At 38.4% G+C, this 17,284-nt stretch overlaps 1 protein-coding gene and 1 pseudogene across 11 annotated transcripts in view; one reads left to right on the plus strand and one right to left on the minus strand.

The window, feature by feature from the left end:
- Positions 1 to 17,284, minus strand: part of WDFY4 (WDFY family member 4) — a 271,485-nt gene that overhangs the window by 44,669 nt on the left and 209,532 nt on the right. The window lies entirely within an intron of this gene.
- LOC118604704 lies at positions 15,498 to 15,616 on the plus strand (annotated as a pseudogene).

Here is a 17,284-nt window from a genome sequence, read left to right on the forward strand (position 1 = left end):
TAAAGAGACAGACATTTTTGCAAACCAGAAAATTTCCTCTATATTAACAGGATATTGATTTGACCCCTTCTGTTACAACTTCCTGACTTTGTTTATTTCTCTAACATGTAGAAATCTTGCATACATCTCTAGACATAATAACAATAATTGTCTAATGCATTACAGAGTGCAAAGACTTTTTGCCTGTTGTCTAATTTTCTCAAAGCCATTCTCTGCATTGACAGATGAAGAAATGAAAGCATAGGGTGAGGGAGTGAGGTATAGACTAGGAAGTTTGCACTAGTTGGCTGGAGCCACCCCAGGGTCTGGCACAGAGCAGGTACCCAAGAACTCCCAACACATTGGGCTGTACAGAGCACCTGCGGGGACCAAACTTTGACCCAGGGCCCTAACTCCAAAGACAATCTCTTTCCTCTGAAGAGGAAAAGAAAACAAAAGCAAATAAAAAGCAACAACAACAAAAATCTTAGATCTGGCTAGATTAGAAGGCAGATAGATACCTGACAAACTAGTATTTTGTGTATATTGAGCATTAGAAAGGTAATTAAATTACTATTACACACCTAGGCCATAAACATAGTGCTGTACATGTTTTGATAGTCTGGAAGGTTATACAACATAAAGTTACCTCCAGATGCTGAAATTGAGTGGCTTTAATTTTATAAGGTTTTATGTATCTGCATTTTAAAATGTATTTAACTTCTTTTGTGTTTTCTTTCTTAAAATATTGATTTTATTTTTGCTTATCTGTATTTTATGATTTTTATATTATTTATTTTCTAATTTAAATTATGCACTTTTATGGATATTCTAATTACAAATATTCTAAGTAGTAGGATTTCAAGTAAAATTTTCTACTTATCTTCATTTGGAAATTATTTAAATCCATTTATTGTTTAAATTAAATGACCTACTTTAGTTTTGGATTACACAAAATAGTAATGAGAAAGCCTGTACATAATTTTTTTATGTACTTAATTCATGAATTTAAATTTTTATTATTAACTGTATTTCTAATTTAACGATTTACTATATTTTTATTTTTAAATTGAAACCATTACATTTTGCTTTTTTGTACTTTCCAAAATTTTTGCTACTTGAATTAATTTTGCTAAGTATTTTATTTATTTCCTATTTCTATCTGGGTAGTGCAATTTAGAGTATTTTTAATATTCATTTGTATAGATGCATTTCTAATTTTTCTACAATGTTATTATTTGCATAATTTTAATATTTATCCTTTTTTGCCAATTTTCTCAATCTCTAGAAGTTTAATTTAAAGAAAGAAATCTGAACAAAAAGACTATACAGGCACAAATATATTAATTACAGCCTTATTCATGGTAGTGCCAAATTGAAAATAACAGAGAAAGTAAAGTCCATCAAATTCAGTATTAACATGCATTCAATATAGATTTAAGAAACTACATGTCAGCATTGACATAATATTAATAGAGAAAACTGCAAGACATAATTAAGTTCAAATAAACAGATAAAAGAGCCTTCTCTAAAACCAAAGAACAGAAAAAAATATTTGGACAAATAACAAGGTAGTAGAAGATATCTCGTGGAATTCAGTGCTATAGAAGTAAGATATTTGTTTCTTGAAAGAGGCAAGCATGGCTTTTTTCTCAGTTGGCAACGTCCATTTCTGGCTGTCTCCGTGGAAAGCCACTCTGTCCTCTGACCTCCTCCTGCGATCTTCCCACCACACTGCGTGCAGGAGTCTTGCAACACAGAGGAAACCAGCCTGCTGGGAAGTTTGGGTGCCCAGGATATTCTTTCAGCCACTGTGTTCTTTCACCTTGCAGGCTGGCCTTAAACTATGCTAATTAACTCCAGGCAAGTCTCCTGTTGCCTGGTGACAAAGTTTCACAGTTGAAGAGGAAGAACTGGGACTGTCAGGGTAAGTTTTTCTCTGGTTGTGGCCTGGCATTTATAGGTTAACTTTGCCAACCACTTCAAACTCTGCTTTTTTTCTATCCTTCTTTGAGTAAGCAACTTTGGAAATGCTGGTTCTCTTGAGTGTACTTTATTTCAAATCCAGACGTGAGGTAATTCATTATTTAGGGAGGAGGAAGCTGGCCCTGAGACCCGGGTAGAAAGGGCAGCTAGCTGAAGACCCAGTGGTTGTCCTCAGGAGCCTGGCTGTGGGCAAGCTTGGAATGGGTCAGGCGCAAGTCTGTGGGGCCTTGAGGTCACTTCTAATTCTTTTTATAAAGTTTGAGCCTCCTTGAGCATTTGGTGACTCCATAGCAGGTAGAAACTAGCATTTGAACTGCTTCTTCCCCATGGCCTGTTACCCTTCTAAGGAAACTGCAGTATGGCTACTGGTATACTCAGGAGGCTCCAGCCTAGTAAGGTAACCTCAGCAGACTTTACTTGATTATTGCTAACTGTGGTGGGCTTTGGAGCACAATCTGCTTTTTAAATACAAGCTATCCTGAACACTGGAACTGGGTCTGGCAAGGAGACACTCTTTATGGAACACAGTAGTAACACAGGCCTCATGTCCCTATTTCCATGACAGGTATAATGAGAAAAAGTATGTGTGACTTTGGACCAGCTACGTGGCCTCTCTGAGCCTATATTGCCAAATCTGTCCAGTGGAGATAAAAATTAATATATTAGCTGGTTATGAGAATTACTCATAATGTCTGTAAAATGACTGGCCTATAGTAGGTTACCAATATAATCCATACACAGTCTGAAGGCAGGAACCTAATTTTAATGTGTTAAAAATTATGTAGTATCATTGCTTTGCAAAGAGTCTGGTGCATAGTAGGTTCTCAATACATTTAAGACCTATGTGGCTATTATGTGAATCAAATACTGAATACTAGCTCTTGTCTGATGAAATTGGGAGTCAGAAAGGTTAGGAAACACATACAAAGTCACACATCTAGAGAGAGACAGAGTTGTGACTGGTCTCCAAGCTGGTGCGCTCATGTCTTCTGGGTCTGAGCCTCAGCCTGGAAGGGAGCAGAGAGGTTAAGACAGCCACTGTCTGCTCTGCCGAGCATCTAAGCCTTCATGGTTGTCTAGAGACTGAATTTTAGATCTAGTGTGTGGCATGACTCCAGCTTCCTTTAGGGACTCCAAGGGTCTCCCACTGCTGCCCAATGCTTTTTGGCTGGCAATGCTGAGGAGAGGTGAGGGTGACCATGTTCTTCCCTCCACTCATCATCTGGGTGATGGGAGAGTCAAAGCTAGATATTTCTTAGTCCCTAAGTTTCCCTAGAACACAAGGTGTGCAACTCTCCAAATGGGTATGATGGGCTACACTCCTGCATGATCCGTTGCCAGCTTTCAGTTCATTGCCACATTGATTCATTACCAGTTTTCAATTTTCAAGCTCTCTACCAGTCTCACATAACAGAACTCATCTCAAACCCCAGAGCTAAGTCTAATAACACACACAAGCTTTCTTTTTGGTGAGGGATGAGCCTGAAGAGTGGGGTTTGACGTAGACTAAGATGAAAGTTCCCATAGAATCTGACTCAGTTCAGGCTAGAGCCTAGAAAATATGATGAGTCGTGAGCTTCCTTGTCAGCCCAAAGGACCAAATTTATCATAAAATGTTGCAAAGTCAAATTTTCATGGAAAGCCAAATGGCAGTTAAGCCCACAGACAAGGAAATTGAGCTGATGCTGGCTCTGCTTGACTAGCATGTGACTCTGACAAGGGACATACTCTGGAGGCTCAGTGCTTTATCTGTAGAATGAGCTGGATGGATTAAATGAGATAATGCACATAACACACTTGGACATAACGTTAGTGCTCAAAACAAAAGAGTGAGAATATATAGAAAACACCAGACCCACTAGAAATTTTAGCCTGCTCCTGTACTTTGTCTGACTTGCATATGCAATCCAGAAGACTGTTCTGTCAATTCTGCTTCAGCTACATATCCTGAATATTTACTATCCTCCTGTGTCTATCTCACCCCTTTAGTACACACCACCTTCCTTTCCTGCCTGCAACCAGCCTGTCTTCACTTACTCTCCCTTCTTTATCTCTGTTGACTTCCCAGCAGCCAGAGTAACACTTCTAAACTTTCACTCAACCCTCTGCCCTCATATTCTACCCAGTCCTCGCAGCACCTGCTCCCCCACATCTCCTTAAACACTTCAAGCTCCTCCACACTGTGAGGGCTCTTCACTCGGTATGAACCTTTCTGAAGTGTTCTTCCCCAAATCTTCCCATGTGGGAAGTGTTCAAGTTTCAGCTCACAAGTCATCTCAGAGAGGATTTCCCCTACCATCTCAGTTTAAATTAGCTCCTTTATCCCATTACTCTTTTCTTGACCCTTGATATTTCCTTTCACATCATCAGGTTATATTTTTTTGCAGAGCAATTACACCAACTGAAGTGATCTTTTGGTTTGTTTTATTTTTTATTGCTTGATTTACTTTCTCCTAAAATAGGAGTATCATGAGAAATACAATGTCTATTCATTCATTGCATATCTTCTGACCTATAAAATGACTCAAATACAAATTGTTCAATTGGGAGGGACGAGGGGGGAGGTAGATAGGGTAAAAGGGGTCAAATATGTGGTGACAGAAAGAAATCTAACTATGGGCAGTGAACACACAATATAATATATATATGTATATGTATACATATGTATATATACATATGTGTGTGAGATATATATATATATCTTACTGTTGAATAGTACACCTGAAACTTTGGATTTCATTAATGAATGTCACCATAATAAAAAATTAATTTTAAAAAGTTGTTGAATGAATGCATGAATGAGCAAGTGAGTATAGCTTAGGCTGTATGTGGCGAGCTTTAGAGGTTAAACGTGGATAAAGATATAACAATATCTACAAGGTACTATCATATTTACTTTTACTGTGCTGTTACTGATATTATTATTAAGAATTTGTATTTAAAAGGTGACAAAGACTTTTATGCTTGGAAGTCAGCAAAGATTGTCCCAGAAGTCCTACAACTGGGATTAATGACCAGTGGGGAGTGTCCTGGGGCTGCTAATTTGAGGGAGGTGGTCAGTGTGGTGCTGTTTGATGAATCTACCAGCATTATCTACCATGTTAAAGGCAGAGACTGCAGGAGCCAGATCACCATTCATACTGAGTACCCACCCACCACACACTAGTCGCTTAACATACCTCATTTCCTCTTCATAAGAGCTTGCAATTTTCGAGCCCATTTTGTAGATCAATAAACTAAGCTCATGATTAAAATCAGGCTGGCCCTAAAGCTCTGGATAAAACTCAGTTCTATTGGCCTCAAAAGCCCCTCATTCCCTGCTACCCACATGCCTGCTTTCTATTGAGCACTTTTATAAACAACAATAGGAACAGAAAAATAGCTAATACATGAGCACTATCCCCATTTGCAAAATGCTCAGCAGCTGCCCTGTCCTAAACAAAGTGCTGGCTGCCTTTATTGCCATAGTTTACTCCATTCCTAGCACGTTATATTTATTTGCCCAAGGTATCAGAAAAGGGGTCTCTCTTATTGATGATAGTGTTGAATGCTTCAGTAATAACTCCAAAAAAGCCTGATAAAGACTTAAGAAGGAAAGAGAACTCTGAATTAGGAAATGTATCTACAGAAAAAAATTAAGGTTAGAAGTCACAGCATTTTTGAAAGGTGTCTTACATAAAACAATAAGCATAAAAGTGCCCTTTGTACCCTTACGCCTAAAGCATCCCTTTAAAAATTAAATCATGGTCCTTCCAATGGCCTTCACCTCTGAAGGGAGAAAATTTAACCACTGTTTAAATAAATATCCTCCACCACATTGCACCATATTGTGGTCACCCACACATAAAAGGCTATGTGGTTTTTATATCACAGTCATCTGTACTTAACTAGGGATTTTCACTACAAGGAAGGGGCGTTAGCTCTCAGGCAACACCTCTGGAGAGAAACCAGAATGGCTGCCTGAGGCGGCTTACTCCTTTACCCCTCTTCCACCACTGTAGCACTGCCAGGCTCACAGAGGACTCAGGACAGCATGGAGCTGCCTCAGACAGCAGGACTCCCATCCCTGCTTAATCCACATGTCTGCGAATACCTCTCCAGTGCTCCTCTACTGGCAGCTCCCACCAGGCAAATCAGGATTTCAATTCACAATTGTCACTACCACCACTGTCTCATTACCATAGCTTGCCTTTACCAATCACCTTTCATGCTCTGAGCTGCTTCTCCTATGGAATCCTCACATTGCTGCATTTTACCTGAAGAAACTGAGGCTAAGAGAAGAACCATAGCTGGTCCAAGGTTAGAAGGAAGTGGGAAGCCAGGAGTTGAACCAGGCTTGTTCACCACAAACCTCTGGTTCTTCGTATATGCGGTGCCTTCTTATGTATGTACAAGGAACGCTCTCTTAGATATCCCTTTTAGACCCAAATGTGCTCAATATTTTAAAATCTCTGTCACACACACACACACACACACACACACACACCTATTTTAAAAAGATGACATGAGTGACTTCACAGAATTTATGTAATTGAAAAAGAAGTAGAGGTGTGTGTGTGTGTGTGTGTGTGTGTGTGTGTGTGTGTGTGTGAATGTATGTTTGTAATTAGGTGAGGTCACCAAGGTATCAAGTATAGACCAGCAAGGCAAGTATAGATAGAGAAGAGGAGCAAGTGGCTTGGCCATGGCCCCAGCGAGCACGTGGCAGAGGCAGCTTCTAACCCAGCCTAGTCCTCTCCCTTCCATGTCTGGGCTCTCTCTGCTGCCCCTTGTTGCCTATTCAGTGGGCTGAATTATGGGGTCAACACATGGTAGTATCCTGGTAGAACCCAGACTCTACTGGGAGCACATCATTCACAGGAGTACCAGCCCAGTATAACCCTTGATGCCAGCCTCAGGCCTGGGTATCTTCTTGTCTCAGGAAGAAATCGGAAAGGAGAGGGCACAACCCTGTCTGTGATCACCTTGGGGGAAACATAGACACTAGCCTGCTCTCCTTGGTTTGACATGTCCTGGGGATTCTTCTCATAACAATTAGAGTATCATTTGAAAAATAAGCCGGATCATGTCTGCCCCTCAATTTTTTTTTTTAATTGTACATCTGGCCTTTTTTTTTTTTTAACCTCCTTTCCTTCTTTCTCTCCCTCCCATTTTCTTGCCTCCTTCTTCCCCTCCACTTTTTGTCCCTCTCCTCCACCTTTCCATCTGATGTTTCCTCTATCTGAAACACCCACCTTTCATACTAAGTCACGAAAAAGGCCTCCGAAGCCCTCACTCATCCCCACTCTGCCCTTAGGAAGCAGCTGCTTCTATTATCCTATTTAAAGAAGTAGAGGCTGAAGCTCAGTGAGGTTCAGGAGGTTGTCCAGGGTCCCTGGAAGGTAAATGGGGAACTAATGGCAACCCACATGGGTCAAAACCCTGTGCTTTCCACCCTGTCAAGCCGCTTCTCAGAGATACAGATATCTGCAAGGGGGAGCCATGGCTGTGAAGAGAAAATCCAGTGATGTCTGTCTAGCAGTAGCAGTACTGAAACCATGTTTGCTGAAACTAAATTATCGTTCTACTTGAGGGATTAAAAGGTGCCAGGACTGACTTTGGTTCTTCTACTTTCTTGTGTGTCGAGGTTCGTTTTTGTGTTTTAAATGTGTTGGTTGATGAACAAGCCATTTATAGTCTGTTAAACTAATAATCTTAATATTTTATTTTAATTGTAAGGCACCTATTCCCTTTTGTTCCTTTAACAAATCCAATTAAAACAGAGCACATTCAAAATTACAAAATAGATGCTATTAAACCAATAAGAAATCATCATCTTTTGTTATTAGGCGATGTGACCCCCTGGGAACTTTTGCTTCAAATAAAAGTTGAATTTTTATTATCCACCGGGGGAAGGGGAAAGTTTGACAGATAACAGCTTCTCAGGAAGCATATGTGCAAAGCCTTACTAGTGCTAAGAATGGAAAAGAAAATAATGTTAGGGGTAGACAAAGCTATACATCCATAATCTTCAGTAAGGTGCTTAGAGCTACATTGATCAGATTAGTCAGGTAATTGCAAAATGACGTGAACCCAATAATTTCTACATGGATACTCGGTTTGCTGCAGCTCTGATGTCATGGGAAGAATGTTCTGCCCAGAAACAGAGTGAGCTGTGTGAGTGGATAAATCACTTTCTCTCCACCAGAGCAACCACTCCCAGTCCTTATCTCTGGGTTGAAGGACTGTTCCTGCCTCAAAGGAGAGCTATGAGGACTGAATGAAATGGCAAGTAGGGAGTCACTATAAAGAGGTGTGATATGCCTCTAAGGCAATAGTCCCCAACATTTTTGGCACCAGGGACCAGTGCTCCTATGAGAAACTATTGCATGATGATCTGAGGTGGAGCTGAAGCAGTGATACTCTCGCTGGGGAGTGTCTGCAAATACAAATGAAGCTTCCCTCTCTTTCTGCTCACCTTCTGCTGTGCAGCCCACTTTCTAACAGGCCACGGACCAGCACCAGTCCATGGCCTGGGGTTTGGAGACCCCTGCTCTAAAGGCTGGTGTGCATGTGTGATGGGGGAGTATAGCATCAAAGGACAGACCCATGGACGAGGCTATTTGAAAATAATGGAAGTGCATTGTACAGTGGTTAAACTTTAAAGAGAGCTCACATGGTGAACATCCAATTTCCAGTGGCTGGCATACAGCCTCTCAGGGCCACTGCACAGCTGGCAGCTCCCAGGGCAAAAGAGGGCACTGCTGCTCTGCTGAGCATCTGGTAATGAGTGGGCTAATGTTCTGGGCCAGGCTTGATGAAAAGCCTGTATTTTCACACTCACCATGGCAGCCTATGGAAACTGGAGGGGCCGAGGAACAACAGAGTTCTGTCTCCATTGCTGCCCACTTGTGGCACACAACTATTAAGTGAACTGGCTGGTGTCATTATGTGTACCCTTTACTGTTTCTCTCTCTCTCTCTCTTCTTTCTTTCTACTCTCTTGTTGTTAATCGCCAAGCTCTTAAAATCAAATGATTCCATTAATGCTATTTAAAAATCTTTAAAATTTATATTATCCAGATATACTTAGATGTATACATATGTTTCTATAAAAATAAGCACCCCACACATTGGCCCTTGGGCAATGGAGTAAGCAGGCAATGAGTCCAGCTGAAATGGTTTCTTCAGGGACCCTGGTTTACATGTGGTCCCTCCAAAAGGTCAATGGGACATCTGTATTACTGACTCCTGCAGTGACTTTGGACAAAGATTGCATGCCTGTCTTCTCACTCTGCATCAAGTTGGCCAGCTACTTCAGCCCAGTGTACTCCATCCCCCTTTAAACAGACTGCGGTGAGCCCCATTGCAGTTCCCTGGCAAACCTACGCCAAATGAAAATGAACCTGAGTGTGTGTCTGGCCACCCAGAGTCTGAGGACTCTGTGACACTTTGGTGCAAATATCAGAGAGCCCATGGGTAACCAAAAACAGCACACATCTTTTTTGAGGATGTCATGAGAAGAATAGCAAAATTAAGGCTGCAGGACAAGCAGCCCTAATTTTCTGTTAGAGAGGTGACTTTCACCCTGGGATTGCTAGGATTCCAGAATGTCTTCTGCCCCTTGGAGTCAGTGGGGACCAACAATGTGCCCTCCACGATGAAGCACTCCCTACTGTTTGAGCAAAGGCAACAGAAGGAAGAGAAAAGAGAAGCAGTACAGTGTACTCAAAAGATCATAGCTTTGATATCAGACACATCTGTTACTGTGTTGTATTATCTGTGTGAACTTAAAGAAGTCACTTGACTTTTCTGTGCCTTATTCTCTTATTTTAAAAATAGGATTGACACTTTGTGTAGTTGCTGTGGAGATTAGAGATACAGGAAGAGCCATTAGCATGCTTGCAAGTCACTTTAGAACATATCACCTAAGCGAATGATGATGGGCGGCACTTGACATTAGGTAGCATATTTGAAACTGATGTCAGGAAATCCCATCACCATCACTGTGTGGCTCCTGTAAGACTCAACCCCTCTGTCTGCATCTCTCTCCTAACTATCATCACTGCCTCTCCATCATCTCTGCCAAGTGTCTGGCATAGCTATTGCTGTGAGGGCCACAGAATCTTTCTGCCTCTAAGCTGTCGCCTTCCTAGCAGTCTGTCCTTCTGCCCCTGGGAAAGAGAGGCTCAACATAACATAGCTGGTGGCAGTAGTTGAAAAAATACAAAGCACTTCATGTTTCTATCCCCAGTGAGTCTATACTCCGAAATCCAGATAACACTGTAGAGCAAGTTGCAGAGCTCACAACTCCTAGGCCAGAACGGGCACTATGCAAATGTCAGTTCTTTTCCCCAGTGCAGACCCTCCTGGAGTCAAACACTAATGCCTATGTTAGAGGCCTGGCCAGAAGTTCCAGACACACCCACTCCACAGAGGGCCCCACAGTGATCACCCATGCTCTCTGCTGCCACGTGGCTTGTTCTAGGGAGGGGTAAAGGGCACAGGAAATGATTTGAAGCCATGTAGGAAGTTACAGCAGAGGGGAGCCTGGCCTGTTATGTGACTAGTGAATGGGTCTCATGAGAGTTAGGGGAGAGAATAAATGCAGTGACTTTTAAATGAGTGACTTTATTAAGGGAAGTTTGTATCATTTCCCCTTCAGAGACATCCCATAAACAAAAGATATTTCTCATCCATATGGCATGAAACTTGCTATGAAGTTAGTCCCCAAGACTGGCTGTGAAATGGTGGCGACTTTTGGGATTTTAATTTTACAATGTGTCTATCCCGTGTCTCAATGCATCAGTCAAAAGAGTGAAATAATTATTGTGAGATCACGTTAGCAAGTTGTTTGAAGATATTAGATATACATAAAGTCAATCTTACTTAAAAATATAAAGATACATAAGCATGAAGCACCAGATAAATTCTATCATCATAGTGATGGTAATAATCTTAAAACTGAAAATGATTGCAAATATTTCGATGCCATTAAAATATAGATTGCCATTACATTTTTAATTTAGATATCCATGGGGTGCCCCACCATGCTGTTTGATTCGCAGTGACTAGATCAAAAAATAATTAGAAATTAAAGTTAAATCAACTGGTCGAGTTTTTCCAAAGTATAGAAACCAATCGTATAAGACAAGACACAGCAGTGCATTTAGAAACTTCTGATGGTCGGGCTTCTCAGCTATTCATGTGAAATATCTACGTTTGTCTATCCATCCATCCCTCTGTCTATCTATCTATTTATATCTCTCTTTTCTATGATTGCCAGCTTCCCTTGTGTGGGCTGGTCCCACTCTTACATTTAAGGACTCTGTAAGTTGATAATAACAGGCCATCTAACTAGTTTTAGTCGTACCAAAATTCATCCCTTTCATGCTTCTTTTGTCAATATTTACTCCCCTACTCAATAGGCAGGCCTGGGCAGGATGCTAAACATGCAGAGTTGAGTGAGAAAAGGGATGTCTCTGCTTTTTGCAGGCTCCTCTCACTGGTCTGCTTCCAATGGTGCTCAGTAACTTAAGAGTCTAGGATGGACATTGAGTAACATAACACACCTGCCTTCCATAACCAAAGCAAGGGGCCCAGCCAGGTATGGTGGGCCTAAGGAGAAGCATAGACAAAGTTTATCGTGTTCCATCTGGCATGGGGACCCAAACACACTGATGAGGAGGTGGAGTACATTATCCCAGCCAGTCCCTACTTGGCCTCGCATGTGATTAATGAGCAGGCTCAGAGCCAAAGTTCCTGGTGAAGAGAAGCTTCTTAATAGGGAAGTATTCTGTAGATAGCTCCATGCTGCTTCCTCCCCATCATTTATCAGAGCTGGGAGGGCTTCTCATCTTGGTGCGGGTGGGCTGTGGCAAGCAGGCTCAGCTGGGCTAAACTGACTGGATCACTAGTCTACTGGGAGCATCCTCCCATCCCCTCTAAACCTTGCTTGTTGTGTTTGGCTTCTCTGAGCTGAAATTTATCTTAAACATCAGAACTACAAAAGACAACTTAGGTTTTGGGGTGCTCAGGGGACACTGGTGGCCAGAGACAGTAACAATCTAGATCTTAGCTCTTTGAGCTTGGGGTCTGGCTATGTTTATTGCTCATCTGTGTAATACAGAGGCCCGTACATAGTGGGCTCTCAATATACTTACTGAATGAGTAAACAAATGAATAAATGCAGAAATAAACATATGGACTTGGCTTAAATTAGTCCCAAAAGACTAATAAAGGTCATGGGAAAGGAAACTTTAGTATTTGTTCAGGCCTATGGGATAGAGTTGCCAAAAAAAAATACTATGCAAAATTTGGGACATATATATATATATTAAAACTATCGGTTATTTATCTCAAGCTCAAATGTAACTGACCATCTTATACTTTTATTCGATAAATCTGACAACCCTACCATGAGGACCAGCCATCAATAAATATATGATCAGCCCATCTTTTTTTATTATTTGAATTTTTAACCCAAGTGCAGTATGACAGTTCTTTGACATGCCACCTTGTGCAGAGCTGTTCCCTGCAGTATGCACATGTGCAAACACATGGTAGACATGCATACATACCATGGCAGTTCCCACATGGTATACATTTGGATGCCCTTTGGAGGGCACAACAGGGCTGAGAGGATGGGCATAAAACAGTCACAGACTTCCAAGCTGGGCTGAGCAAGCAGCCACTGTGAGACAGAGAAATTAAATATAGAGTCTCAACCATATTTAAGTTAAAAAAACTTTTTTTAAGTTTACCTACAAATAAATTGCCTATTTTTGTGTGGACAGTTCTCTGAGCTCTATTATATGCGTAATTTCATGTAACCACCACCACAATCAAGATCAAGGCAGTCCTAGCACCCCAGAAACTTAACGTGCTGTTGCCTTGTTGTCCAACCCATCCTGCTCCTGGAAACCACTGATTTGTTTTCCGTACTTATCATTGTGGCTTTTCCATAATGTCATATAAATAGAATCATTCATTATGTGGACTTTTGAGATTGATAGCTTTGCCTTAGAAAAATGCTTTTAAGATTCATCCAACTTGTGTGTATCAGTAGATTTGTCCTCTTTATGCTGAATAGTATACTATCATAAGGATATGCCACAATTTATTTATGTATCCACCCACTGAGGTTTTTGTTTTTCTTTCTTTTTTTGGCAATTCTGAATATAGCAGCTACAAACACAGGTGAATAAGTTTTTGTGTGCACGTAAGTTTTTGTTTTTCTAGGGTGAACACCTAGTTGGGGATATGCTGTATCATAGAATGACTGCACCATTTTAAATTCTCATCAGAAACATATAAGCACTCTTATTGCTTCACATCTTTGCCAAATCTTTGTGTTACCGGTTTTTATGTGTTATTTATTTATTATTATTTTTTAAAGTTTACACATTCTAATAACTGTAGTGGTATCTGATTGAGATTTTAATTTGCATTTCCCTGGTGACTAATGATGCTGAGTAACTCTCTGTGGGCTTATCCGCCAACCATATACCTTCTATGGTGAAATGTTTTGTTAAATATTTTGGGCGTTTTTTTACTGTATCATTTACTTTCTTGCCATTGAACTGGAGTTCTTTACAGATTTTGAACACTAATCCTTTGTTGGATATGTGATTTGCAAATGTTTTCTTCCATTCTGTAGCTTCTCTTTTCATTCTCAACATTTTTTTTTTTAACAGAGAAGAACATTTTAGTTGTATCGAAGTCCAATTTGTCAATATTTTCTTTTATGGGTTGTACTTTTGTCTAAGTCATAAAGATTTTCTCCTATGTTTTCTTTTTAAAATTTTATGGTTTTCCATTTTCCATTCATATCTATGATCCATTTTGAGTTAATCTGAGTTAGTTTCAGTAGGCTGAGATTCATTTTATTGCATATGGGTAACCAATTTTTCAACATTATTTGTTGAAAGTTTATCATTTCTCCATTGAATTTTCTTTGAACTTTTATCAAAATTTAATTGACCATATTGGCCATAGTTATTTAGATCTATTTCTGGGCTCTGTTTTCTATTTCACTTATTTATATATCTGTCCCTTCACCAATACCACATATTGTAGTCGTGTGTTTTAAAATTTGGAAGAACAGATCCTCTATCTTTTTTTTAAATTGTTTTGGATTTCTAGTTTCTTTTCCTTTCAATATAAATTTTAGAATCTGTTCATTTATATATACAAATAACTTTGCTGAGATTTTTACTTGTATCACATTGACCTTTAGACTAATTTGGGAAGAATTGATGTCTTAATTATATTGAGTCTTTCAACTCAAGATCATAGTATATTTCTCCATTTATTTAGATCTTTGCTTTCTTTCATCAGTGTTTATAATTTTAATCATAGAAATCCTGCACATTTTTGTTATTTATGTGAAATACACAAGTGTTTTAATTTTGGAGCATTATTATTTTTTAAATTTCAGTTTCAAATTGTTCACTACTAGTATATAAAAATTCAGTGTGTGTGGGGGGGGGGGGATGTTAACCTTGTATCCTGAAACCTTGCTAAACCCAGTAATTGGTTCCAAGAGTGTTTTTTTTAAGTTCTGTAGGATTCTCTATGCAGACAGATCTATGAGTAGGCATAGTTTTATTTCATTCTTTCCTATCCACATGACTTATATTTTTCTTGCATTATTGCAATGGATAGAATTTCAAATATAATATTAAATAAGGCTGTTTTCAAACTTAGCAGGGGGGGACATTCAATCTATCACCAAGTATGATGTAGCTATGTAGCAGTGTGTGTGTGTGAGCATATATGTGTGTGTGTGTTTGTGTGTGTTAAAGCCTTTTAACAGGTTAAAATAGAGCCTTTATATTATTGGTTTGCTGAGAGTTTTTGTCATGAATAGATATTAAACTTTGTCACATTTTTTTCTGCATCGGTTGATATGATCATGTATTTTTTTTCTTTTGAATTTGTTAATATACTATATTACATTGATTTCTGCATAGTGAATCAACTTGCATTCTCATTTGGTTGCCATGTATTATTCTATTTACATATTGCTGGATTCAATTAATTGCGTTGAAGATTTTTGCGTCTGTGTTATCAGGGATATTGGTCTATAGTTTTCTTTCTTTATATTTCCCAATTTGATTTTAGTAACAGGATAATGCCGACCACCTCAGAAAATAAATTAGGAATACTTCTTTCTTCTATTTCCTGAAAAAGAGTGTATAAAATTGCTGTTGTCATCTTTATATGTTTGGTAGAATGTGCCACTAAAACCATTTGAGCCTAGAGTTTTTTGGGTAAGCTTTTCAACTATGATTTCAGTCTCTTTAATAAATGTAGTTCTATATAGATTATCTATTTCTTCACATGTGCGATTTTAGTTTGTAGTCGACTTTAAGTTTTTTCAAGAGTTATTTGTACTATTCTCTAGATGTCCCTTTAATGTTTGTGGGGTTTTAGTCACATTCTCTTTTTAATTACTGATATTTATAATATTTGTTTTCTTTTTTTTTCTCCACCGTCAGTCTGGCTAGAGATTTGTCAATTGTATTAATCTGTTCAAAAAAACAGTTTTAAGTCTATGGTCATGTCACTCTGAACATGCCTGATCCCAACTAATCTTGGAAGCTAAGCAGGGTCGGGCCTGGTTAGTACTTGAATGGGAGACCACCTATGAAGACCAGGTGCTGTAGGCATAAAAATAATTGATAATAGTAATAAAATAAAAGATTGTAAGCAGACAAGGTCCTTGCAATCTGTGAGGGTTGCCTCCATTAAAAAGAAAAAAACAGTTTTAGTTTCACTGATTTTCTCTATAATCTTTCTCCTTTCAATTTTGTTGATTTCTGCTCTTGTCTTTATTATTTCCTCTCTGTGTATGCTTTAGGTTTATTTTGCTCCTTTTTACTAGTTTCTTAAAGTAGAGGTTTATATTACGGATTTGAGACTTGTCTTACTTTTTTAAATGTTTCCAGTGTGAATACTTAAAGCTACAAATTTCCCTCTAAATACTACTTTAGTTGCAAACCATAAGTTTCGATATGTTTTTTTTTCTTCAGTTCAAAATATTTTCTAATATTCCATGAGATTTTTCTGATTCATGAATTATGTGTAAATATGGTTTTTTAAAATTGTTAACTATTTGGAGACTTTCCAGTTATAGTTTTGATACTGAATTCTAATTTAATCCCATTATTTTTAGAGAACATTCTTTGTTAAGAACATACTTGTTAAGGATGACCAAGAATATAGTCTGTATCTGTGAATGTTGTATGTGCACTTGAGAAAAATGTGATTCTGTTTTTGTGTAGAGTGTTTTATAAATGTCAATTATATCCAGTTTGTTTATGGTAATGTTTAGTCCTTCTATATCTGTGGTTCTCCTCTGGAGGCAATTTTGCCCTCTGTGGACAGCTGGCAATATTTAGAGACATTATTGGTTGTTATAACTAGGACAGAGATACTGGTGTTTAGTAGATAGAATCTTCTGCTACTAAATGCACAGGACAGGCCTCCACCCCTTACCCCCATCAGCACTCCACCCCTGCCAACAGCAAAAAGTTATCTGGCCACAAATGTCAGTGGAGCTGAGGCTGAGCAACACTGTTCTTTGCTGATTTTCTTTCTAGTTGTACAATTAATTATTGACAAGTGTTGACATCTCTAACTCTATAGATTTTTTCATTTCTTCTTTCAGTTTTATCAGTTTTTGCTTCATTTATATCAAAGCTCTGTTGTTAAGTATGTATACATTTAGGATTTTTATATCTTCTTGGTAAAATGTCCCTTTTATTATGTAGTAGTCTTCTTAATCTCAGGTAAATTTTCATTTTCTGAAATATACTTTGTCTATAGTGATATTAATAAAGTCACTCCAGTTTTTCTTTAGTATTTGCATAGTATGTCTTTCCCCATTCTTTTAGTTTAACTTACTTTTGTTTATTTATTAGATGGCATGTAATTGACTCTTTCTCTTTTATTATCTATTCTGATAATTATGCTTTCAATTGATGTATTTGATCACTTTAATTTAATATCTGTATTGATATATTTAAATTTAGCTCTACCATTTTAATAGTTGTATTCTGTTTCTTCCATTTCCCTTTTACTGCTTTCTTTTAGATTATTTGAATTTTTTCTACTGTTAATTTTTAATTTATATATTTCAAATGTAAATTATATTTATGTATATATAATTATAATTATATAGATATGTACTATTTATATATATGATGATACTTTTATCATTATATATAAAACATATTTTTAAATCTATACATTTTTTCTGTGTCTGTATACTGCTTTAGTGGTTGCTCTGGAGATTTAAATATATATACTTAACTTTCCATAGCTTACTTAAAATT

Source organism: Rousettus aegyptiacus, unplaced genomic scaffold (assembly GCF_014176215.1).
Source record: "Rousettus aegyptiacus isolate mRouAeg1 unplaced genomic scaffold, mRouAeg1.p scaffold_m13_p_6, whole genome shotgun sequence".
Lineage (NCBI taxonomy): Eukaryota > Metazoa > Chordata > Mammalia > Chiroptera > Pteropodidae > Rousettus > Rousettus aegyptiacus.